The sequence below is a fragment of the Petaurus breviceps genome, unplaced genomic scaffold (assembly GCF_028583685.1).
Source record: "Petaurus breviceps papuanus isolate PSGF00001 unplaced genomic scaffold, PetGlider_PUasm1.0 216, whole genome shotgun sequence".
Taxonomy (NCBI): Eukaryota; Metazoa; Chordata; class Mammalia; order Diprotodontia; family Petauridae; genus Petaurus; species Petaurus breviceps.
In genome coordinates, this window is record NW_027185867.1 from 266,224 (window position 1) to 293,319 (window position 27,096).

Genomic DNA, 27,096 nt, shown 5'->3' on the forward strand with positions numbered 1-27,096 from the left:
GAACCAAAAAAAAAAAAAACAACTCTTTCTAAGGTGGTAAAGACTGGGGATCTTAGGGGGTTTACATAAACTAGAGAATGGATAAACAAGTTATTCCAATCACATATGTGATAAAATACTGTAGTGTTATAAGAAATTATAAAGAGGGGGTGGCTAGGTGACACCGTGAATAGAGTACCAGCCCTGGAGTCAGGAGGACCCGAGCTCAAATCCGGCCTCAGACACTTGACACTTACTACCTGCCTGACCTTGGGCAAGTCACTTAACACCAATTTCCCTGCCTTCTCCCCTCCAAAAAAAGCAGCAAAAAAAAAAAAAAAAAGAAATTATAAAGAAACCTATGAACCCTTATCAAGGAACACTTGATAGAGTGAAGTGAATAGAACCAGGAGAACAATTTATACAATGATATCAATATGACAAAGGAAAACAACTTGGAAGGAATTCAGAGCTCATATCAAGCACAATGACCAACCATTATTCCAAAAGACTAATGATGAAACAAGTTTCTACCTACTGAGGAGAGAAAGAACTCAGAGTGCAGAATGAAACAAATAAATTTATTTATTTTTTGACATGGCCAATGTGGACATTTGTTTTGATACATGTTGGTAATGGGATTTGTTTTCTTTTAGCTCTCAAGTTAGTTGGGGAAATTTGGGGTCAAGGAGTGAAAAGGCAGATTTCTGCTAGTTGAAAAATACGTATGTGGGTACATATGTATGTAGTAGCATGTATACACACACACACACACACACACAATTTTAAAGAAGTCTGAGATTCTCCCCTGTAAAATTTCTACAAAAAGATCCAGAAAATGCTGAATCCTAATGGGAAAATTCAAGCAAAACTAACAGTGAATCATTTTTTCAGCCCAGGTAAGCATAGGAAGACAGAGAGAGGTCTGAGGGCACAGGTCTGGACAGGATCATGCTACAGGCAGAGTATATCAGTACATAAAGTAGTTACATATCAGGGCAAGGATGCAAGTGTCACCTGGCATCTCAGTTACTTACTACACAGTTTCAGGGATCAGATATAAGATAGATTGAGATCTCACAAATGGTATTCTGATAAAAAGGAACAGCAGGGGAAGTAATAGGTCCCAGCAAGGAATAGGTTCATTAGCATACAGCAGGAGTGTGAATAAGATCTCCAGAGAAAAAGTGTCTCACTTCCAGCTTCTAGTCCAATTAGAAAGGAATGCCTAGGGTAGGCGGACAGTGGCTAAGACTAGCATCAGTCTACTCTTATTCAAATCCAAACCCAAGTTATGAACTTGCAGACTTCAAACCAAAAAGGCAGCAACCAGACTTTATCTTGAATCAGACAACTCTGAGAGAACTCAGTATCTCCATAAAACAGCAACAAGAACAGAGCAGCACATTTTCCCTCTTGAGGTGCACAGAGTCTAGCCTTAACATCATTTGAAGTCAGGAAGTAAGCTGGAAGAACGAGCAAAAAAAAAAAAAAGAATCCCAGAATAATGAACTATTATGGTGCAGGGTTGCTCAAGATACAGATGAAAAAGAGAGTTACTCCAAAACAACTACAAGCAATACTTCAGAAAAAATACACGGATTGGGCATAAACTCATTAAGAATTGTGGGTAAAGATGAAGAGTTTTTTTTTTTTTTAACAAATTGAGAGAATTACTTGAGGAAAAAATTGGAAAAGAATTTAGTTATGGAAGAAAGAATTTGAAAGGGAGCTAACAGCCTGGCAGAGGAGGTACAAAATCTTGCCCACACAACAACCTCCCTGAAAATCAGATATGGACCCAAAAAAAGCTCACATTTCCACGAGGTATCAAGAAATATTAAAACAAAATCAAAAGCCTGAAAAAAATAGAAAAAAGTATCAGATTTCTAAAAAAAAAAACAATCAAGCTAGAAAACAGATTGAAGAAAAAAACTTTAATAATCACTGGATGGACACATAAAAAAGGATGAAGGGGAGTGGAGCCAAAATGGCAGAATAAAAGCAGGGACTTGCTTGAGCTAATCCCCAAGCTCCTCCAAATATCTATAAAAAATGTAAAATGAAAAAATCTCTAAACAAATTCTAGAGTTGTACAACCCACAAAATGACAGAGTGAATCACATCTCCAGTCCAACAGCCCAGAAGACTTGACAGGAAGGGTATATCGCACTGGGCTGGGAGCACAGCATGAAGGGCACACTGAGGTCAGAGAAGGTCTCAGGGGACTAAATTTCTGGCAGTTGTGGCAACTTCCAGACTTCTCAAACCACTAATACTGAGAACAGCATGGAAGGTCAGTAGGGGAACTCTGTGGGACCTGAAAGAGGGGCACATGGCCCAGGCCTAGCCACAGCCCTGGAATGGCAGAGGTAGTGACAACCGTAGCAGCTGCTTCCAGAGCTCCGGGCCTACATACAATGGGGGATCCAGAGGCTGATAAAAATCCACAGAAGTCTGGACAGTACACCCACCCCTACCCCCACACTCACTAGAAGCAGGGTCCTTCCTTGACAGGGAGTTAAAACATCAAGTATTTGACTAGGAAGATGAATAAACAGCATTAAAAAACTCAGACTGGAAAAACAAAACCAGAAGACAACAAAGTCAAATCTTCTATATCAAAAGCCTTCAAGAAAAATATGAATTGGTCACAGGCCACAGAAGAGTTCAAAAAGGATTTTGAAAATCAAGTAAGAGAAGTAGAGGAAAAATTGGGAAGAGGAATAAGAGTGATGCAAGAAACTATCTGCTAAAGGAAACCCCCCAAAAAAATACTGAAGAAAATAACACGTTAAATAAGACTAACCCAAATGGCAAAAGAGGTCCAAAATGTCAATGAAGAGAAGAATGACTTAAAAAGCAAAATTGGCCAAATGGAATAGGAGGTACAAAAGCTTACTAAAGAAAATAATTTCCTTCAAAATAATCATTGGACTATCTCAATGCCATAACCAAAAAGGGCGTAGGCATACTATTTCAAGATATCTAAGAAAAAAATTGCCCAGACCTCTTAGAACCAGAAAGCAAAGTGGAAATATAAAGAATCTACCTGGCAGCTCTTGAAAGAAACTCCAAAATGAAAACTGCAGATGAAAGAAAAAATCCCGCAAGCAGTCATAAAGAATTCAAGAACCAAGGAGCTAGAGTCAAGATCACACACAATTTCGCAGTCACCAATATGAAGCAGTAAAGAGTTTAGTATACCATAGTCTAGGGGCCAAAGGATCCAAGATTACAACCAATAATAAATCAGCAAAAAATGAGTATAGTCATACAGGCAAGAAAATTGTACTTTTAACAAAATAGGAGACTTCTTAAAAATTCCTATTGAAAACATCAAAGCTGCATGGACACTTTGAAGTTCAAACACAGGACATAAGAGAAACATAAAAAGGTAAAAACCTTTTATTAGGATAAACTGCTTACATTCAAATATGAGATAATACAATGTCCCCTCTGAAATCTAACATCAAGGGCCATAGAGGGAGTCAAATTAGACTAGGCCTAGAAGTGGTTTTGTTTTGTCTTGATGATCTAAAAGCAGAATGGAAAGAAAGGGAAAAAAAAAGAATAAGTGAGGGGGAAGGGAAAGGAAAGTTAAAGAAAATGATCTCACGTAATTGTGGTACAGAAGTATAACTCTATACAAAAGGAAAAAGGTAGGGAGGGCCGCTAACACTTGAACCTTCACTTTTACCATAACTGATCAAAGGCGGAAAGAATACACATAGATACAACTGGGTACAGAAATAATTAATGCAATAAGGAAATATGAAGGAAAGTGTAGAATCAGGAAGCTAGTTAAAGAGAGGGATTAGTACTAAGCAAAACAGACTTAAGTAAGAAAGTATAAGCATTTTTTATATCTCTTTGATGTAGCAAAGAATCAGAGAAGGTACTCATAAATGGGGGTGCCTGAACAGATTATGGTATATAAATGTGATTTAATATTGCTGTGCTGTAAGAAATAATGAATAGGACAGTTTTGGGGAAACCTAGAAATCCCTGAAGAGTGAAACAAACAGGAGAACAATTTATGTAACAACAAAATAGTAAAGATGGACAACTTTGAAAGATTTAGGAACTCTAATAGGTCTAATAACCAACCACCATTTGAAAAGACTAATGATGAAAACATTCTGCCTCCCTCCCAAAAGAGAAGTGAAAGACTCAGAATACAAAATGGGATGTGTATATATACATATGTATTTTTTTTCAGTCCTGTACAACTCTTCCAGACCTCATTTGAAGTTTTCTCGGCAAAGATACTGCAGAAGTTTGCCATTTCCTTCTATAGCTCATTTTACTGATGAGGTGACTGAGACAAACAGGACTGATTAAGTGACTCATCCAGGGTCACAATGCTAGTGACTTCAGTCTCATTTAAACTCAGGTCTTTCTGACTTCTGACCCTATGCTCTATCCATTGTGCCACCTAGCTATCCATTTGGGAAACTACACAGTGCTTTAAATAATTCTCAAGCTGTTCACTAAAGCAAAATGATATCTTTTAACATCAGAATTATCCCAGTGATATGACAAGTTTGCAAATCACTGAATACCACTATCTCAAAAGAATCAACTGCTAAAAATACATCTGGTCTCCCTGGGCCCCAATTTTCCCCTCTATAAAATGTGTCAGCTAGATGGCTCTGTGAGTAGATTCCTGGGTCTGAGATCAAATTCGTATCTCACTAGATGCATCACCTGGGGCAAAAACACTTGACCTCTACTTGTCTCAGTTTCCTAAAGTGCAAGATAGGTATGATATTCAGCACCTACCTCATAGGGTGAGGATTAAATGAGATAATAATTGTGTAAGTACATGGCACATAACAGGCGCTATCTAAATGCCTACTCCACTCACTTCTATAAAATGAAAACTGGAGTCCAGTTCCAATGTCATATGATCGATTCCGTGTCGCCTATTCTCCTTTCGCGTTTGTTGTTAGGTTGTTTCAGTTAGTTTTGTCGGGGGTGATGGCGACGAGGGGGTAGGGGGGAGAGAATGGGAGTGTTTTTTTAAGAGTTAGAGGAAATCCCCCACCTGGGCTGGCCCAAAGTTTGAGGCCCCACATCAGCCTTCCTTATTCCTACCTCCCTAGGAGTATTCATGGCGTAGGCAAAGAAGGGGCTGTTCCTCGCATACAGGCCTAACCGATTACCACAGAACCAGTCTAGAAAAAGACTCACCACCACCACCGAAGTTACCTGGGGATCCCACCCCACGCTGCTTCCTCCAAAACTGAGAACCTTCACCGCCAGAAGACTCACGGGAAACAGTAAAGCCAGCCCACGCCCAGTCTTTTTTTCCTAGAGCGTCATATCCGGGGCGCGAAGGATTACTTATAGCTCCGCTTGTCCGTCCCCTCAGCCTGAAAGCGTGAGTGTGAGCGCCTTACGTCATCCTAAAAGCGACGAGGCTACAAAAACGAAAGTAAGGGACCTGCTGTTGTTGTTTGTCTTTAAGAAATCTGGCCTGGTGATGACCTGCCTGCTGTTCGAGCTAAGGAGGTAAAGTCGGGTTGAATCTCCAGTGGTTCGGGAAAACTCCGAGGGTTTCCTGGCGCCTTGTGCTGTGAGTGAAAGGTAAACACTGTTTCACTTGGGGTACTGCTTTCATCCCGAGCTTTCCAGACTTGTTTATTTACTCCCACCTGCCTTCTTCAGGATTTTCAGCAAACATGATTGAATACATGCTATGTCCAATGCATTGTCTTGAATACAGACGATCCAGATGAAAAACTCTAAAAGGCGTCTCTAATAATTGCTTGGAGCTTTGCAACTAGGTTCGGGAAAAAAATGTAAGCATATTTGCCACTTCTTTACTTTGCCAGTGTCATAGTCAGGCTTCAGTCAATGGAACAAGTAGTTCTTGGAACAATAGTATACCTGTGCAAGATATCCCAGTTTCCCTCATTTTTAATTAAAATGATGAATTTAGTTGCAGTCTCACTTCACTGAGGTCACTGTGATTTACTAACGAGGAAACTGCAACTATTTAAGTGTATGAGACTTTTTTAAAATAAGCCTAATAAAGCTATGGAATATGACATTATACAAGGAATAATAATAACAATACCTTGCATTTGAAGAACTTATATATGTGCCAATCATGTGCTAAGGTGCTATTAAATAATTAACTCCATTTTACAGATGAGGAAACTGAGGCAAGCAGAGGTTAATTGACTTGAGCAGGGACAAAGTATGTTTTATACCCAAAAAAGGAATTATTGTGTATTCATAACAGAAGGGGAGAGGAGATGTTCTTGATCTGTCTTTTTTCTTATTCTGTCCTGTGATTTCATCACTCCAGGAAATGCTTTACTGTAGGAAACTAGGCAGTTATTCTGTAATTTAGAATTTTGGCAAATTGCCCAAGACACTCAGGTTAAGTGGCTTGTCCAGGGCCACATGGCAAATATGCATCAGAGGAAAAACTTAAATTCAGGTCTTTGTGCCTCTGAATCGGGTTCACTCTCCACCACAGTAAGCTGACTCTATTCTTAATTTTAGCATTTCTTAAATATAGTTTGTTTTTCCAAACAAACACAAGTATTGATTTTATTCTCAATTATATTTTTGAAGGTAATTTGGCTAAATCAGTTAGAAGACAAAGGGAAAACTATCTAACCCAGTAATACTTTAGTCTTGGAAAATGTTAAAGTAGATATATAAGTATATGCCCCTCTTAAACTTCAGCTAAATTGAAGGGGCAAAAGATAGAGACAACAAGATATAAAGATGAGGCCCTTTCAGGTGTAATTGAATTATTTTGTACTTTTTAGGGAATCTTAGGGTTGGAATAACTCAATTACATAAAACTAATAGATACTTAGAACCAGAATATAGATCACTTCAGTAACTTGTCCCCAGATAGTAAGCATAAGAGAAAGGTAGATTTTTCAGATATGTGCCGGATGGTCACAAATTAGTTAGAATTAAGTCTCTTACCAAGGTAACCAGAAAGAGTAGTCAAAGAAACAAAAAGCGACTCCTCTCCCACTTCTTGCGTGGGAGGTAACAAACCTCAGAACTGAGGTCCTGAGGGAGTTGACCTAGAAAGACTTCTGCCAATCCAAGGTTAAGGGTCTGTATACCCTTTTTAAAAGAGCAAGCCTGACATTTTAGGTCATAGAGACTGCAGCTACTCATTGAAAAGTGAGCCCAGTGAGTACAGTGAATTAATACATCGAGGAGATACATCTTGCCCTTTGAGGACTCTTTTCAACAACTGACCAACTAGCCCAGGCTAGCGGCAGAACAACCAGTCTGTCACCAATGCCACATCCTTCATTTAACTTCATAAAGACTCTCCAGAGAGAAAAAAGATAACAAGGCCTTGTAGGACCATAGCTATGACTTGCCTTGGCTACATATGCTCACTTCACATCCAACCGTTACTATTATACTTCAAGTTTATGAACATTTTCCCCTTCGAAAGACTGAAATGTTTTTGTGGAAGAATATGCCCTAGGGCAGGGGTGTGGAACCTGCAGCTTTGAGGCCTTCTGTGGCCTTCTAGGTCCTTAGGTGCAACCTTTTGACTGAGTTCAAGTTTTACAGAACAAATATTTTTGTTGAGGGGATTTGTTCTGTGAAGTTTGGATTCAGTCAAAGGGTCACATTTGAGAACCTAGAGGTCCACATGTGGCCTTGAGGCTGCAGGTTCCCTACCTCTGAATTTGTCACCTAATGGCTGATCTACTAGTAATGAGATTATCCCAAAGACAGTTTTTTGCTGGGGCTATACTTAATTCTTAAAGGCGTGGTAGACCTTGTGTAGCATTATACACTGATTATATACTGATATGGCATTAAGAAACTAAGGGCAGGGGCGGCCAGGTGGCACAGTGAGTAAGAGTGCCGGCCCCAGCATCAGGAGACCTGGGATCGGTTCCAGCCTCAGATACTCAGCACCCACACAAAAAAATAACTGGCCGTGTAACCTTGAGCAAGTTACTTAACCCCATTGCTTTAAAAAAAAAAAAAAAAGAAACTAAGGGCATTTTCTTAGCTAAGTACTACCAAATACAAAAATAGGATCATACCTACCTTTTTTTTTCCTGAACTTTTTGAAATCCACTTCCCAAATATCTAGAGTATATAGTTTGCCATGACCAGAATTCCCCATCTTGACTATCACAAGCAATATTTAAGATTCCTCTTTCTTTTGTTTCCCCAGCCAGTTCATTGTTGGTCAGATTTCAGTCTAAAATAACAGTTCTTTTTCATTACTAATTCTGCCTTCTGACAGATGAAATTATACAAACCATTTCCAAAATTATCAGAAGGTTTACATTTAGTGAAATGAGACTTCTAGCAGATATCTATATTTTGAAATACTCATAGCATTACTAGTCTCTCCAGCAATGAATTATTTTTTTCTTGCATCTCAACAGTTAACAATCAAATTCCCTTCAACTTTCACTTCTCTTTCTCTTTCCTTTGATCTTTATTTGATTGATTCCTATTTTACTACTTCCCTCAGAGACTCTAGATTCCTACACAAGTATCTATTTTCTTAATATAAATAGCAGACATTTATATTATGCCATCTCATTTAAATTTCCCAAAAAATCAATTAATAAACATAAGGTTCTGAAGATACAAAAAGAGTCAAAAGACAATCCTTGCCCTCAAGGAGCTTACAATCTAATGGGTGAGATGATGCAAACAAATATATACAAAGCAAGTCATAGACAGGATAAATAGGAAATAATTAAAAGAGAGAAGGCATTGGAATTAATAAGGATTGGGGAGGATTCCTGTAGAAGATGAGATTTTAGTTTGGACTTGAAGGAAGCCAGAGAGTTCTCTAGTTGAAGTTGATGAAGGAGAGTGTTCTAGGCAAAGGGACAACCAGAGAAATTACTCAGAACCAAGAGATGGAGTGTCTTCTTTATAGGACAGCTAGGAGACCAATGTCACTAGATCAAAGAATATATGTCAAGGAATAACAACCTTGTATAGCAGGTGTTATTATATCTGTTTTATAAATGAGGAAACCGAATTTGAAAGAGTGGCTCAGATAGGGCATCTAGGTGGTGAGGTGAAAAGAGCACTGGCCCTGGAGTCGGGAGGACCTGAGTTCAAATCCAGCCTCAGACACTTAACACAAAAACTAGCTATGAGACCTTGGGCAAGTCACTTAACCCCAATTACCCTAACAAAAAGAAAGAGTGGCCCAGGACCAACCAATTGTAATTATTGGAGAATGGATTTGAAACTGGGCCATTCTGTCTCCAAATATATCATTTTTATATATAATGCCATACTGACTTTAGGTCCTTTGAAGATCACTACTTTGATATCCTTTTTTTTTTTTTTTTTGGTCATTTTGTTTTGTTTTTATACGTTCATTTATTTTAGCATAATCATAGAATCTCAGAATTGGAAAGAAACTTTGATACCATCTAATCCATTGTGTACAGAAATTTACTTTACAATGTCCCCAGCATGTAGTCAATCATTCTGCCTTTGCTTAAAGGTCCTTAGTAAAGAAGAAACCGCTAGTAGCCCATTCAGTTTTTGGACATCTATAATTATTAGGACAATTTCCTTTTGTTGTTTTTCAGTTGTGTATCCATTTGGGGTTTTCTTGGCAAAGATACTGGAGTGGTTTACTATTTCCTTCTTCAGCTCATTTTACAGATGAGGAACTAAGGCAAACAGGGTTAAGTGAGTTGCCTAGGGTCACACAGCTAGTAAAGGTCTGAGACCAGATTTGAACTCAAAAAGGTAAGTCTTTCTGACTTTAGGCTAGGCATCTTATCCTATGGCATCATCTAGCTGCCCCAAAATTTCCTTATATAAGCTGAAATCTTCTACTATTTAATTCCCACCAGTTTTACCCAAGTTGAATCTCTCTTCCATATGGCTGGCTGGCAGTTACTTGCAACAGCTCCCACATCCTGCTCCTCCCAAATTTCTTCTCCAGGCGAAACATCTCTGGTCAACCAATCAATTTACCAGACATTTTCTAAGTACCTAGTTAATAAATACATTGAGGATACAAAAACCGACAATGACACATTCCTGCCCTTGAGTTTATATTCCAATAGAGTAAAGAAGAATCAGGAAAGGCGCTGTGAGAAAATTAAGGATTCTGGGAAGATGGCAGAGTAGGTCAGAAAATTCCAAGCTCTCAAGATTTTCCCCTACAGAAGAGATAATATGGTGTCTCAGAGTGAACAATATGGGCGGGAGGGGGTAAAAATAAATAAGAATAGGGGCAAAACAGGGGTCTTCCTGGGACAGTCTGAGATTTGAAGAAAAATCCCAGGATGAGATTTGGTCCCTGTGAAGAGTAAATACTCCAGGCTGGGGTCCATTTAAACAACAAGTGGCAAGCCCTGGGGGTTAGCTGTGTTGGGAGGCTGCCTCAGCCCCAGCCACAGGAACTTTTACCATGGGACAGTGAGGGGAGTTGGGCGATCCAGGGAAGATCAAAGGAACCTCTGCTGACAAAGCCCACCAGACCCAGCTGTGCTGTGGAAAGTGGTGGGGGTGAGAAGGAACCAGCACACACCCTGTGAGTATAGAAGCATATAGAAGAGTATAGAAAAATAGAAGAAAAATTGAAACATCTTATAAGAAAAACACCTGATCTGGAGAATAGATCAGAAGAGAAAACATAATCAGACTATCTGAAAGCTATGATCAAAAAAAGAATCTTGCTATAATAATACAAGAAATAATTAAAGAAAATTTTTCTGAAGCATTACAAGGGGGGAAAGTAGAAATAGAAAAAAAAAATCCATCAGTCACCACTTGAAAGAGATGAGGAAAACTCCATAAGAATATTATAGTCAAATTTTGAAACCCCCATGTCAAGGATAAGATATTAAGAACAACAAGAAAAGAAAACAATTTAAATATTATGGTGCCACAATTAGAATCACACAAGACCTAGCAGCACAGACACTAAAGGACTGCAGGTCTTGAAACATTATATATCAAAGAACTGGGGTTCCAGTTGAAATTATCATACCCAGCTAAGTTACATATAATCCTGAATTTTTTAAAAATGGACACTTGATCAACTGTCAGACTTTCAGGACTTTGTTTAAAAAAAAAAAACATGAACTTAATAGGAGATTTGATATACTAGAGCTTAAGAGAAACATAAGGTACCTACCAAAGACTGATTATAAGGGGTTCAATAAGAGCAGACCATTTACATTTTATGTATGTAAAATATAAAACATCTAAGATTGTTAGTAGTAGTTCACTAGAAAGATTGGGGTAGCCCTGAGTATGACATGACTTTAAAAAGTAAAAATGTTTAGGAACAGTTAAAAAGAGTAATCATTTTTTACAAATGAGGTACGAGAGGAAAAATCAACACAGAGGAATTAGAAGGGGAAGAGAGGGCTGGTAGTTCTGGTAATCTGTTTTCATCGGGAATGGGTTTAAGAGGGAACAATACATATATTTCTATAAGTATCAATTTTTTTTTTTTGCTTTTTGGAGGGGGAAGGGCAGGGCAATTGAGGTTAAGTGACTTGCCTAAGGTCACACAGCTATTTACTGTTAAGTGTCTGAGGCCAGATTTGAACTCAGGTTCTCCTGACTCCAGGGCCAGTGTTCACTGTGCCACTTAGCTGCCCCAATACATGTATTTCTAGAAGTATATAAAAGTCTTCTAAATCCAGAAGAAATAAAATGACAAGGGGATAGGGAGGGGTAGAGGATAAGGGAGAGATCTCTAGAGGGGAGGGTGAGGGAATAGGTTAAAGGAGGTTATAGAAGACTGTTTAGATTTATGGAGGGAGGTTAGGGGAGGGACCCTTGGGAGGAAGCGGGGGAGGCTAAGTAATAGGGGGGCAAGGTAGCAGGTAAAAGAAAAGTAGAGAAAATAGGAGGGATAGGAAATGAGATACACACCAACAGAAAAACAAATATCAGGAGTAGAATTTGTTAGAGAAAGTATATGTCTATATATGTACTATGTATGTATATATATGTATGTGTATATGTGTATGTATATATCTATCTACATATAAATATATCTGCACTTAACTTAGCAGGGGGGGCAGGGGAAAAGGGAAAAAAGAACAAAGTAAAAAGTGCACAACAGAGAATAAAGGAAAGCTTAACAAGGAAGCAAAGAAGAGATGGACAGCTCTTAACACAATATGTACTACTTATCATAAAGAGTTTCTTGAAAGGAGAATTTACTGCTTTATATTTTGAATACTCATGTTCTGCTATGTTCATGATATACTTTTTTCTTTTCTTACTTTGTATTTAAGTTTCAGTATTTAAATTTATGAGATTTTTTTTTTCTTTTCTCTATTCTGTATTTGAGTTCTGGTGTTTGAGTCTAAAAAAAAGGAAGATAAAATGAAGGAGGGAAAGTTCACTTTCACCTGCAGATAGGTTATTAAAGAACATAGTTGAGCATTGAAGAAAGAGAAGAACTACAACAGATAGACATAAGCATAGAGACAGTAGGGATAGTATAAAAATAAGAGATAGAGAATAATCCAGGTTTTACTGAAATGTGCAATATGTGAGTAAGAGATAAGGAGAGGTGAATTTTTTTTTTAATTTTAACAAACTCCATATAAGATGAGCATTTCCATATATGATGCAAAACAAAATAGGCATACATGTAGACTCATCTGCAACAGGTACAGCTTCTCCATATTGTATACAACAAAGTCAATGTGTTCTTTTAATCTGTTTGTATACTTATTTGTGTTTCCTAATTATCTTGCTTCTGTCCTCCTCTGTGTATTTTTAAAAAATTCTTCAATGACCCTGTTTTCTATGTTCATTTTTTCATTCTCCTTTCTACCCTCCCATCCCATCTCCCAAACTGAAGATAAAACAAAACCTTTGTCTCAATAGCTAGAATTTCTAGCTTTTTCAGTTGTGTCCAACTCTTTGTGATCCTATTTAGGACTTTCTTAACAAAGATTCTAGAATGGTTTTCCATTTCCTTCCCCAGCTCATTTTGTAAATGAGGAAACTGAGGCACATTCAGGATTAAGTGACTTGCCCCAGAATCACACAGCTAGTGTCTGAGGCCAAATTTGAACCCAGGAAGATGAGTCTTCCTGACTTCAGGCCTGGCACTCTCTCCACTGTGCTACCTAGCTAGCATTTCTAGCACTATTTCAAATAATAATGATAATAATGGACATCAGAGCATTACATCCTTAGTGGAAAAGCCTTTAAGTTTATCTCCATTACATATAAAAATTACATGAAAAATGCAAACATCCCCAGAGTGGCCATTATGTACCTTGAGTTTGTAACCTCACTTTCATTATGTACTTTAGTGTGTTTTATCACAAGGCCTCTGAAATTATGGCTTGGCATTAGATAGAACACAGTTCTTATGTTATTGTGTAAATTGAATCACTTCATACTATTATTCCTAGGTTTCTCTGAAACCATCCCTTTGATCACTTCTTATATTACTCTAATATTCCTTTATATTTATATACCATAATTTGTTCATGAAGTCCCAATTGATTAGCACTCCCTGGATTTCCAATCCTTTGCCACAACAAAATGAACTACTATAAATATCTTTGCATATATGGTTCCTCTTCCTCTTTCTTCAATCTCTTTGGAGAATAATCCTTTCATTAGCTATTGCAGTATCATTAGGTTAAAGTTTAGTAACTATTTTTAGGAATAATTCCAAATTGTTTCCCAGACTCTATCATTTTTCAGCTCTCCCAGGCATTTAGGTGTGGTATCTTTATACAGCCACTCCAACAGTTATCACCTTGTTAACTTTGCCAAAGCTATGAATATGAAGTATAACCTCAGAGTTGTTTTTATTTTCATTTCTCTAGTTGTTAATGATTTGGAACATTTTTTTCCTATGTTTGTTGATAGCCTGGATTTCTTCCTTTGATAACAGCCTACTCATATCTTTTAAACTTTGGCCATTTTCTGTAGGGAAATAGATCTAGGGTGGAGTAAGAAGGGAACCTATGCACAGCAGTGACTTTCCTGGGTAGAAATGCCCTGGGTAGTATGTGGAAAAAGAAGAAAATTAAAAAGCCAGAAGAAGGCCTGTGTTTCAGATCCAAGGTGAAAATCAGGGAGGCTATAATTCGGCTCTGCCCTAATGACCCAGAGCTTTCCAATTGACTGGTAGTTGGGGAGTCCAGTAGCACTCTTGCTCATATCATATGAGGAAACTGAGCCACATACAGGGTTAAGTGACAAACTTGTTCAGTTCAGATGAGGGGCAGCAATCAGAATTAGTAATCAAACCACTTTTGGAGCATTAATCCTTGACATCCTGAAATAACATGATACTCAATACCCCTGTGATGATTAGAAAGGTTTGAAAGACATAAGTCCATCACAATAAACGGATGGTCATTTAGCCATCTCTCTCTTTGCCCAAAAATCATCACAGAGTCAGGCTTACCACTTTAATGCCCTTGGAAAAGTAGGTTTTCAGTGAGGGGCTAGGAGTGACAGCATGTCACCCTTAGACAAGGAGCCTTATGTCTATATACATACCACCCCTGTCTGTGGACAATCTATTCAAAGAATATATGCCACAATTTACATGCCTTTTTGGGGTGGAGGGAGGGGAGAGAAAGGGAGGAAATTTGGAACTCAAAATCTCATGTAAGTGAATGTTGAAAACTAAAAATAAATAAATAAATCAAAGAACGTATGTCCCACCCAAACCTAAGCAGAACACAATGGCTGTTCCACCAGGGTGGGGTATTGAACAAAAATGTTAGTCTGGTCTTATTATCAGCCATGTCCTTCAAGAGACTGAACTTTTTAAAATCAGGACTTTAGAAGAAGGAAAACTGGCTCTCTCCAAGTTATTGGTTATTACTAATCATTTCTCTCATCCCCAAGAAACAGTAACAACCAGTCCAGACCATCTCTCCAGATATGCCATAGAGCCTGTCTTTACAAGTCCATAGTCAGAAAGTGTGCTAGAAGAATGGGCAAACAACAATAACAAAAAAAGATTTTCTCCATAATGATCTACTATAGTAATAGAAATACACAAGATAAAAATGCAGAAGAAAGTAACTACAAAGCATCTACAAGTAAATATTGCTTCAGAGAAAAATGCAGCTTGGGGACAAACTTGACTAGAATTCCTGAAAAAGATGAAGCAAGAGTTTAAAATAATTTTAAAATGTTTTTTTACAAATGGAATGAGAAGACTTGAAAAAAAATTAAAAAGAAATGAGAGTTATGGAATAAAGAATTAGAAAGGGAGTTTAACAGCTTGGCACAAAGTACAAAGAGTACAAAACTTTGCCCAAATAACTCCCTAAAAATTAAAATGGATCAAATAGAAGCCAAAGACTCTTAAGAGACAACAAGAAATATTTAAACAAAGTCAAAATACTGGGGGGGGGGGGAGTGTAAGGTATCTCATAGCAAAAACAATTGACTTGGAAAACAGATTGAGGGGAAAAAATCAATTGTTACTGGACTATGTGCATGCCATGATTAAAAAAAGAGCTTTGACATAATACCTACAGAAATCTTTAAAAAAAAAAAAACTGCCTAGACCTCTTAGACCCAGAGTACAGAGTGGAAACAGGAACAGCCCATCTTCATTCTGAAAAAAATCCCAAAATAAAAACTCCTAGGAACATCATGGCTAAAATCTAGAACTTCCCAGTCAAAGAAAAAAAAAACATTTCAATCAGTCAGAATGAAAGTACCAGTCAGGATCACACACAATTTAGGAGATTCTGCTATAAAGGAACAGAGAACTTGAAATATGATATTCCAGGAGGCAAAGAATATGTGCTTACAGACAAGAAAAAATATAGCACAGTGTCTGGCACATAGTAGGCACTTAATAAATGTTTAGTAACTAATGCTGGGGAAAAGAGGGGAAGCAGGGCAGGAAATTACCTTTAATGAAATGGAGGACTTCCAAACATTCCTGATGAAAAACCCAGAGAAACTTTGAAATACAAACATAGGCATGAAGAGAAACATAAAAAGGTAAACATGAATTTAAGCATAATTATAAGATTAAGCATAAAATGCTTACATTACAATATGGGGAGATGATACATGTGTCCACTATGATATTTATCATCATCAGGGTCTATAGAGGGAATCTAATTAGACAAAGCCTGGAAGTGTTTCGTCTTAATGATCTTAAGAAAAGAATAGAATTTAATTGGATATGCTGCATTTTAAAATGACTAACAACAATAATAATGTTACTCTTTGGAAAAAAAGGCAAAAAAATAGAGGGAAATAGAAATACATAAGGGCTTAGGGAAGGGAGGGAAGGAAGGATAAGGAAAATTTTCTCACATAATAAAGGTACACAAGTAGACATTTGTACAAAAAAGGAGGATGTGGGTAAGGAGCTGACACTTTACCTTACACTCATCTAAACTGATCAAAAGAAGGAAGAATACACATATATACCGTTGGGTACATTTTGCTTAAAAGTGAAATGGGGAAGGGGAGGAGGGAGAAAAAATTAGGGAAGATAGATTAATGGAGATATTAGTCCTAAATAAAACAAATTTCTTTTTTTCCCATAGATAGTATTTTATTTTTTCCAATTACATGTAAAAACAATTTTTAACATTTTTAAATAGAATTGTGAGTTTCAGATTTTCTTCCTCCCCTTCCCTAAGATAATTAATCAATTTGATATGTTTATATATGTGTATGTGTGTGTATATATATATATATCATGTAAAAGATATATCCATATGAGTCATATAGTAAAAGAAAAAAAAGAACAATAGGGAAAACCACCACCAAAAAAAGCAAAAATAATCTGTGCTTTAATCAGTATTCAGACCCTTATCAGTTCTTTCTCTGGATGTGGATAGCATTTCCCATTATGAGTCTTTTGGACTTGTCTTGGATTATTATATTCCTAAAAAGAAATAAGTCAATCATTGCAGAAGATTGTTGATACTGTAGACAATGCTGTCCTGGTTGCACTCTCTTCATTTTGCAACAGTTTTATGTCCATCATTTTTTATAACAATAGTATTCCATTACAATCATATGCTGCAACTTGTTTAGCCATTCCCCAATTGATGGACATCCCCTCAATTCTCAATTCTTTGCCACCACAAAAAAAGCTACTATAAATATTTTTGTATATATAGGTCCTTTCCCCTTTTTTTATCTGTTTGAAATATAGACATAGTAGTAATATTGCAGGATCAAAATGTATGCACAATTTGATTGCCTTTTGGGCATGGTTCCAAATTGTTCTCCCGAACACTTGGATCAGTTCACAACTCCACCAACAATGCATTAGTGTCCCAGTTTTCCAGCATTCTTTACTTCAATAATCATTTGCTTTTTCTGTCATAGTAGACAATCTGATAGGTATGAAATGGTAACTTTGAGTTGTTTTAATTTGCATTTCTCTAATCAGTAGTGATTTAGATAATTTTTCCATGTGACTATAGATAGTTTGGAATTCTGAAAACTGCCTATTCCTATCTTTTGACCATTTGTCAATTGAGGAATGACTTGTATTCTTATAAATTTGACTCCGTTTTCTATGTATTTGAGAAAGGAGGCCTTTATCAGAGGCACTTGCTGTAAAAAGTGTTTCCCAGCTTTCTGTTTTCCTTCTCATCTCGGCAAAACAAATTGTAAGGATTTACAGATTTATAGCACTTTCTGAGGTGGCAAAGAAAGGGAATCTGAGAAGGTACTCATAAATTAAGGAATGAATGAACAGATTATAATATATAAATGTGATGGAATACTATTGTACTGAACTCTTATCAGCGTTAAAGACCAACCTGAATTCTAGAGGAAAAATACTAGCCACCTCGTGATTGAGATTTGAAGGACTCAGAATGCTATTTTTTAGGACATGACCAATATGGACATTTGTTTTGATTCACAACACATGTATAAGGGATTTTATTTTTCTTGTGTTTTTAGTGCCAGGAGGAGGGGTTGGGGTAAGAGGATGAGAAGGGGCAAGATTAAAAGAAAATGTGTGTCTATGTGTGTAAAGAAAACTTAGTAACTCTGATCAACACAGTGACTAACCACAATTCTTGAGGACTTATGATGAAATATACCACCTGCCTCCTGACATAGAGGTGATGGACCTAGAGCACAGATTGAGACATATTTTTTTAAAACATGGTGTATCACCAATCACAGCAGCGCACCTGAGGACTGCTGCTGTGAATAATTTTAAGGGCCTAATTACATAGTATAATGAGCTCTATTCAGCAATAAACTAAACATCAAACATTGTTCAATAAAACATAACATCCTGCCTGCATCTTTTGTTTGTAGGAAAACAAAGCTTAACAGGGCTACAACAATATTTATACACATTACCAGCACCATCATCTCAGTTCACTCTAACAGCTCTTAAAAGCAGCTTAAGCTAAGCCTCCTTCCCATGGGCTGATCCCCACTCTTCAGCTCAATTCATTCATAAAGATCAATAGACAGGGCTTCTGTCTGAGAAATTAACACAGATAAATAAATACAGCGCCAACATCACAAACATTCTTTCTCTTAGGCCTCCCCACAATCAAGTTCCTGTAGCCTGCTCACACTCACTTCTGTCTCTCAGCTCTTCTCCTCTTTCTACTCTTTCCCTCCAGGCAATACAAGATATACTGTTTCTAATCAAAGACTCTTGATTCAATCAATGACAAGACTCAGTCACCGGCACTTGATTGGCTAAAACTCAATCCAGAAAAACAGCAAAAAATCCTACTTTTCTTGCTGTTACACATGGCCAAAGGGAAAATTATTTTACTTGACTTTAAGTACTTGTAATAAGGCTTTTGTTTTTCTTATTTTCTCAGTTGGGCTTGGGGAGGAAGGAAGTGGGAGGTAGTAAAGGCTGATCTTTCTTTGAAAATAAAGTTTTTTAAAGAGAGAAAATAGTTTAGAAGATAAAGTGTTAAATCTTACCGAAAGAACAGTCTCCCTAAAAACTAGGATAAACTTGATTTATTTAAATAAATGATTCCACTAGAGTAAAATATATTAGAACAAAATCAAAAAGATGTTCAAAATAGAAATATATATGATGTCAAAAATAATTGGCCTGGAAAATACATCAAAGAGAAATAGTTTAAGAATCTCCAAACTTCCTGAAAACAATTATAATTTTTTAAAGCCTGAACATCATATTTAAAGATATCATAAATTAAAACTTCCCAGATCTCATATAACCAGATTGCAAATTAAAGATGGAATCCACTGATCACCTCTTGAAAAAAACTCCAAAAACAAAAAAGAAAAGCCATAAATGAAATGTCAAAGCTGAAATCCATAACTTCCACATCAAGTAAAAATGTGTGCACTCAGAAAGGAGTTCAGGTACCAATATACCACAGGATCACACAACCTGGCAGATTTTATCATGAGAGGAAATCTTGCAATACAATATTCTAGAAGTTATAAGTTATGGACTTATAACTTACCCTTTGAAATTAATGATCATTCTATAGAAGACCCCTAAAAATGGACCTTTAATGAAACAGAGGCAAACATTTCTAATAATAAGACCAGAGCCATGATGGGACTTTGAAATATAAATACAAGGGCCAGAGAAACCTAGAAAGAGATATTTATTTGAACAATTAGAAGAAACTGTGTGATGATGAGGCACCAACATTTTGATTGGTGGAAAAAGAACAGATATTTATTCAGAACCTTAATGTCTTCAGGTGATATTGAGGTAGTTAAATTAGAGGAAACAGGTCATGTCAGGGTTAACTGATTGTTTTGAAGGTATAAAAGAATGAGAAGTTTGTAGTGCCAATGCAATATTCACAGCACCATGGTCATTATAAATATACCCACATAGTGCTCAATCACAAAATATAACAGACTCTCCATATAGAAAACAGAAGCAAAACATTTATTCAGACACCAGAAAGCCAAATCCCATAACTAGTAAGCCGATTCCATCATAGTAGCAAGAAGTTTAATAAGCCACAACAGCACAGAGTGCCACAGTATTCTTTAACCTTACCACAAACCAACATTTACTCACAAGCCTACCTGTCTGCTTGCCTACCATCCTCTCTCCTCCCACCCCCTAGCTGTTCTGACTCCCAGCTTCTTGTGGACTCTGCTCCACCCTTCAGCACACACCTCCCACCATAGACTCCCATGTGATTACATTCAGCCTATTAGGGGGCAGACTTTATTTTAAAAGCAGGGAAGGTCTTCAAATTACCATTATCATCACAAAGGTAGAGGAAAAAGAATACATTAGTATATAAAGGAAGATAAAGAAGGTAGAACTTGTTATTTCTCATAATTGGGTTGCTTAAAAATAGAACATGTAACATATAGGAAGTTTTGGGAATAGTGGGCATCATATTATACTTTTATCTAAAATAGACAGAGTTGAACATACATAGTTTGGTATAGAAGTAAATCAACTCCAATAAGGAAACAAGAAGATAACAGGAGCTAGGAGGGTAAGGGTAAAGGGTTTAAGAAGGAGGATTATATCAGAAGGAGAGTGGCTGAAAGCTAAACAACCTTCCTGATCCTGAAGAGTGGGATTAAAAGGGGAAACTAAAAGTATGAAAATCCATCATTTGGGCAATGGCAGAATAGATTGTGTCAAATTAATGTAGTGGAATATTATTGTGTCATAAGAAGTTATTAGAAAGAATTGCAGTGTTTTCTGGGTGGTACTGTATGTACTGATGTGAAATAAGCAGAATCAAGAAAATAATTTGTCCAAGGACAGCAAGGTAGATCTTAAATCTTAAGAAAGACTTAAGAACTCCAATCAATTTGGTAACCAACCGTATTGTCGGAGGGCCTATGAAGAAACACATTACCAACCTCATGACAGACTCAAGGTGCAGACCCCTAGATATGTGATTTTGCAGAGATCATTAAATGAATTTGTTTTGCTTCCCTATGCTTATTTCTTACAGGAGTTTTTCCCCCCTTTGAGGTTTTAATTGCATAGACAGGTAGAGGAAGGGTTACTTCCCAGTACTGATACCAAAAAGAAATGAGAGCCACTGAAATATTTTTTTAAACGCATGTAAGGGGAGACCAAGTCAAGAAGGCAGACAAGGAGGGAGCAATAAAGTCCAGTTCTCCCACAAGTGCTACAACAACAATCTATCTAATTAGAATGGCAGATAATATAGTGATGGAGAAATTAAGGAGAAACTACTTTGGTTATTTTTCCCACCCAAGATCATAAATTCAACCTACAAGCGAATATCCAGGGCGAGAACTATGAAACAATCCCCATTAGCACTGTTATTCAATATCATACTAAAAATATTAGCTATAGCAATAAGAGAAGAAAAAGAAATTGAAGGAATTAGAATAGGCAATGAGAAAACAAAACTACCACTTTTTATGATGAGAATCCTAGAGAACCAACTATTTGAAATAATTAACAAGTTTAGCAAAGTTGCAGGGTAAAAAACAAACCCTCATAAATCATTGGCATCAACAAAGTCCAACAACAAGAGACAGAGAAATTCCATTTAAAATATCTGTAGACAGTATAAAATATTTGGGAGTCTCCCTGCCAAGAAAAAAGGCAGGAATTATATGAATACAATTACACAACAGTTTTCACACAGTCAGTTCTGAAAAATTGAAAAATATTAATTGCTTATGGGTAGGTTGAGCTAATATAAAATGAAAATTCTATTTAATTAATGTACTTACTCGGTTGCCATACCAAACTACCAAAAAGTATTTTATAAAGCTAGAAAAAATAAAGAAATTCAGCTAGAACAGGACGTCACAAATATCAAGGGAATTAATGAACAAAATAAAAAGGAAGGTGGCCTAGGCATACAATCTATTACTGGCAAAGAGTGGTAGATCAGTGGTTCTACACAGTGAATATACAATACCCAATAGTATTGGTAATATAGGTGAAGCAGCTTGACAGAAACTGTATAGATCTTAAACTGTATGGCAAGATAAGGTCAAAATGGGTACATGATTTAGACATAAGTGACACCATAAGCAAATCAGGAGAGTATGGAATAATCTGTCAGATCTATAGATAAGGGAAGAATTTGTAACCAAGCAAGAGATAGAGAGCATTACCAGATGTAAAAATGTATAATTTTGATTACTTTAATTTTTTAAAAATTTGCACAAAACCAATGTCACCAAGAACATCAAGTTACTCTGATAAAGACCTCATTTCTCAGATGTATAGAGAACTAAATCAAATGCATAAGAATACTAGTCATTCCCCAATTTGACCATTTGGTCAGAATATAAATAGGCAGTGTTTAGATGAAGAAATAAAGTTATCTATACTCATGAAAAAATGCTCTAAATCACTATTTTTAGAGAAATGCAAATTAAAACAACTCTGAAAAATAAAATAATAAAATAACCTCAAGCTTATTAAGAGTATTGAAAACCCCAGGAGACTATTTTTGGGTAAATAATAATCAGTTAATTAGACTAGGCTGGTTTTTCTCAGTAACCAAAGACTGCAAGAGAAACCCTAAAACATCTTAAATCCCTTCTGAAAGGGATCTCCCCTAACAAGTGGAAATCAACCCTGATTGGTGGACATTTTTAATGAGGAGGTAGACTAAAGTTAGTTCCTCCTGCTGAGAAAGTGGCTTGATCATGAGACTCAGCAGTCTCCAGGTGTCTAGGCAGGGCAAGCCATCTCCATCCAGACCTCTCCAGCTAGCTTTCTCCTTCATGAGTGTGTTGCCCTAAAATCTAATGGAGGGGACTAAGGACAGGGAGCTCCTCCTCCAAGCAGAGGCTTGCCCAGACTGGATTCAGTTTATACTCCAAACAGAAATTAGGCCTCCCAGTTGGGTGGGGTCCTCTCCAACCATGGAGCACATTCCTTTTGCTCTAGGAGCAAATCCCATCTCTCAGCCTTGCCCTTCAGAGATTGACTTTTTCAGAAATTGAGTTTTAAGAGAAATAAAAGAAAAAGAGTGAATCACAAATTAATAATTATTGATATTAATAATTGATATTCTTTTCTTTATTGGATTAGCTAATATGACAGAAAAGGAAAATGAAGAATGTTGTAGGAGGTGTGGGAAAATTAGAACACTGATACCCTGTTGGTAGAGTTGTGAACTGATCCACCCATTCTGGAAAGTAATTTGAAACTATGACCAAAGGGCTATAAAAATGCATTTAAAAAATACATTTGACCCAGCAATAGCACTACTAGGTCTGTGTATCAAAGAGATTTTTTTTTAAAGGAAAAGGACTTATAAGTACAAAAATATTCATAGCAGCTCTTTTGGTGGTGACAAAGAATTGGAAATTGAGGGTATGATTGAACAAGTGGTGGTAAATGATTATGATAAAATACTATTATGCTATAAGAAGTGAGAAACAGGATGCTTTCAGAAAAATCTGGACTTACCTGAACTGATGCAGAGTAAAGTGAACAGACCCAGAACATTGCGCACAGTAACAGCAATATTATATGTTGATGAACTATTCTCGGCAGTACACAGATCAAAAACAATTCTGAAGGACAATGAAAAATGCTATGGACAGTAGTGAAAGAATTGAGGGAGTCTGAATCCAGATTGAAGCATACTACTTTTTACTTCATTTTTCCCATGGGTTTTGTTTTTTTCTTGGTCTGTGTTTTCACTCACAGTATGACTAATATGGAAATGTTTTTTTCATGATTTCACATGTGTAACCTATATCAAATTGCATGCCATCTTAGGGAAGAAGGAGAGAATTTGGAACTCAAAACTTTTAAGACAAATGTTAAAAAATTGTTTTTCTATGTAATTGGGAGAAAAAAATATTTTAATAAAAGAACTATAGAATAGTTGTAGGCCAGTATCACAAACTTATGTGTCTCAAATTCCAGACTAAGCCAGCAGCAATACAAGATCTCCCAAAGAAAGAACATAATCTCAGTGACCGGAGCTCTGAGTCTGGCCCAGTAATGCACCAGCCCTGTACCCAGCTTGGTACAGGAATGTAATTTCTTCCAATTCCATGATCCAGGTGATCATGGACTCAGACTGGCAGCACTGGACTATTAAAAAAAAGTCTAGATATCCTATTTCAAGAAATGAAAAAAAAGAATATTGCCCAGACCTCTTATACCCATAGAGCAAAGTGAAAATAGAATCCATTGATCCTCTCCGTAAAGAAAGCCCAAAATGAATACTCACAGAACATCATGAGTGAAATCCAGAGCTTCCAGGTCAAAGAAAAAGGTATTATAAGCAACCAGAAAGAAAAGGGTGAGGGATACACACAAGGTAAAGGTAAAAGGTTGGAACAAAATATATCATGCCTCAGCTAAAGTAAAAAAAACAGGGGTAGCAATCCTTATCTCAGATAAAGCAAAAGCAAAAATTGACCTAATTAAAAGAGATAAGGAAGGAAATTATATCCTGTTAAAAGGCACCATTGAGAATGAAGCAGTATCATTACTTAACATATGCACCAAGTGGTGTAGCATCCAAATTCCTAGAGGAGAAGGTAAAGGAATTAGAGGAAGAAATAGATAGCAAAACTATACTAGTGGGAGACCTTAATCTCCCCCTCTCTGAACTTGATAAATCCAACCTCAAAATAAACAAGAAAGAAGTTAAGGAGGTGAACAGGATTTTAGAGAGGATAGGTATGATAGATCTCTGGAGAAAAATAAATGGGGATAAAAAGGAATATACTTTCTTCTCAGCGGTTCATGGCACATACTCAAAAATTGACCATGTTCTAGGGCATAAAAACCTCACAATTCTATGCAGTAAGGCAGAAATATTAAATGCATCCTTCTCAGATCATGATGCAATAAAAATTATATGCAATAAAGGGCCAGGGAAAGACAGACTAAAAACTAATTGGAAATTAAACAATTTAATCCTAAAGAATGAGTGGGTCAAACAAGAAATTATAGAAACAATCAGTAATTTCATTCAAGAGAATGATAATAATGAGACAACATACCAAAATCTGTGGGATGCATTAAAGGCAGTTCTTAGGGGAAGTTTTATATCCCTGAGTGCATACGTGATTAAATTAGAGAAAAGGGAGCTCAACGAATTGGGCATGCAATTAAAAAACCTAGAAAAAGAACAAATTCAAAATCCCCAATTAAATACTAAATTAGAAATATTGAAGACAAAAGGAGAGATTAATAAAATTGAAATTAAGAAAACTATTGAATTAATAAATAAAACCAACAGCTGCTTTTATGAAAAAAAAACAACAAAATTGATAGACTCGTAGTCAATATGATAAAGAAAAAAAGAAGAAAACCAAATTATGAGTATCAAAAATGAAAAGGGTGAATCTACCTCCAATGAAGAGGAAATCAAAACAATAATTAGGAATTATTTTTCCCAATTGTATGCACATAAATTTGACAATCTTAGGGAAATGGATGAATATTTACAAACATACAAGTTGCCCAGATTAACTGAAGAGGAAGTAAATTACTTAAATAATCCCATCTCAGAAAAAGAAATTGAACAAGCCATCAGTCAGCTCCCTAGGAAAAAAATCTCCAGGGCCAGATGGATTCACTAGTGAATTCTATCAAACATTTAAAGAACAATTGATTCCAATACTCTACAAACTATTTGGGAAAATTAGTGAAGAAGGAGTCCTACCAAATTCTTTTTATGACACAAATATGGTACTGATACCAAAATCATGAAGAGATAAAACAGAGAAAGAAAATTACAGACCAATCTCCCTCATGAATATAGATGCAAAAATTCTAAATAAAATACTAGCAAAAAGACTACAGCAACTTATCTCAAGAATAATACACTTTGATCAGGTAGGATGTATTCCAGGAATGCAAGGATGGTTTAATATTAGGAAAACCATCAGTATAATTGATCATATCAACAATAAAACTATCAGAAACCACATGATCATCTCAATAGATGCAGAAAAGGCTTTTGACAAAATACAACATCCATTCCTATTAAAAACATTAGAAAGTATAGGAATAAATGGAGCCTTCCTTAAAATAATAGGTAGCATCTATTGAAAGCCATCAGCAAGTATTATATGTAATGGGGAGAAGCTAGAAGCATTTCCCATAAGATCAGGGGTGAAACAAGGGTGTCCACTATCACCCCTCTTATTCAGTCTGGTACTAGAAATGTTAGCAGTTGCAATTAGAGAAGAAAAAGAAATCAAAGGAATCAAATTAGGCAAAGAAGAGACCAAGCTATCACTCTTTGCAGATGATATGATGATATACTTAGAGAATCCTAGAGAATCAAGTAAAAAACTACTTGAGACAATAAATAAATTTGGCAAAGTTGCAGGATATAAAATAAACCCACACAAATCCTCGGCATTCCTATATATTTCCAATGAAATTCAACAGTAAGAGATAGAAAGAGAAATCCCATTTAAAGTTACTGTAGACATTATAAAATATTTGGGAATCTACCTGCCAAAACAAACCCAGGACCTGTATGATTATAACTACAAAACACTTTTCACACAAATAAAGTCAGATCTAACTAATTGGAAAAATATCAATTGCTCATGGCTAGGTCGAGCTAATATAATAAAAATGACAATTTTACCTAAATTAAATTACATACTTAGTGCCATACCAATTAATTTACCAAAAAACTATAGAGCTAGAAAAAATAGTAACAAAATTCATTTGGAAGAATAAACGGTCCAGAATATCAAGGGAATTAATGAAAAGAAATGCTAGGGTAGGTTGACTAGCTATACCAGATTTCAGTCTGTATTATAAAACAGCAGTCATCAAAACTACTTGGTACTGGCTGAGGAATAGAGTGGATCAATGGAATAGATTAGGCACACAAGATTCAGAAGTCAATGACTATAGTAATCTGTTGTTTGATAAACCTCCAGACCCTGGTTTTTGGGATAAGAACTCACTATTTGACATAAAGAAAAGGGTCCAATGCTAATACACTATTGGTAGAGTTGTGAACTGATCTAACCATTCTGGAGAGCATCTTAAAACTATGCCCAAAAGGCAATCAAACTGTGCATACCCTTTGACCTTGCAATACCACTACTGAGTTTGTATACCAGAGAGATCATAAAAAGGTAAAAGAACACACATACACAAAAATATTTATATCGGCTCTTTTTATGGTGACAAAGAATTGGAAATTGAGGAGATACCCATCAATTGAGGCATGACTG

The 27,096-nt window shown here is 36.4% G+C and overlaps 2 protein-coding genes across 13 annotated transcripts in view; one reads left to right on the top strand and one right to left on the bottom strand.

Annotated features, from left to right (window-relative positions):
* The window catches only part of PPHLN1 (periphilin 1), a 189,065-nt gene extending 183,756 nt beyond the window's left edge, over positions 1-5,309 (bottom strand). For 5 of the 7 annotated variants that reach the window (XM_069094200.1, XM_069094198.1, XM_069094196.1 and 2 more), the window contains exon 1: positions 5,176-5,309. The gene's annotated coding sequence lies outside the window, so the exon portion shown is untranslated. The remainder of the gene's footprint in view (positions 1-5,175) is intronic. The other 2 variants (XM_069094199.1, XM_069094195.1) reach the window with 1 other exon arrangement.
* A 54-nt stretch (positions 5,310-5,363) lies between these two features.
* ZCRB1 (zinc finger CCHC-type and RNA binding motif containing 1) overlaps positions 5,364-27,096 on the top strand; it is a 54,147-nt gene continuing 32,414 nt past the window's right edge. The window contains exons 1-2 of one of the 6 annotated variants that reach the window (XM_069094202.1): positions 5,373-5,571; positions 5,653-5,786. The gene's annotated coding sequence lies outside the window, so the exon portion shown is untranslated. Of the gene's footprint in view, positions 5,572-5,652; positions 5,787-27,096 lie in introns of all 6 variants that reach the window. The other 5 variants (XM_069094203.1, XM_069094208.1, XM_069094206.1 and 2 more) reach the window with 5 other exon arrangements.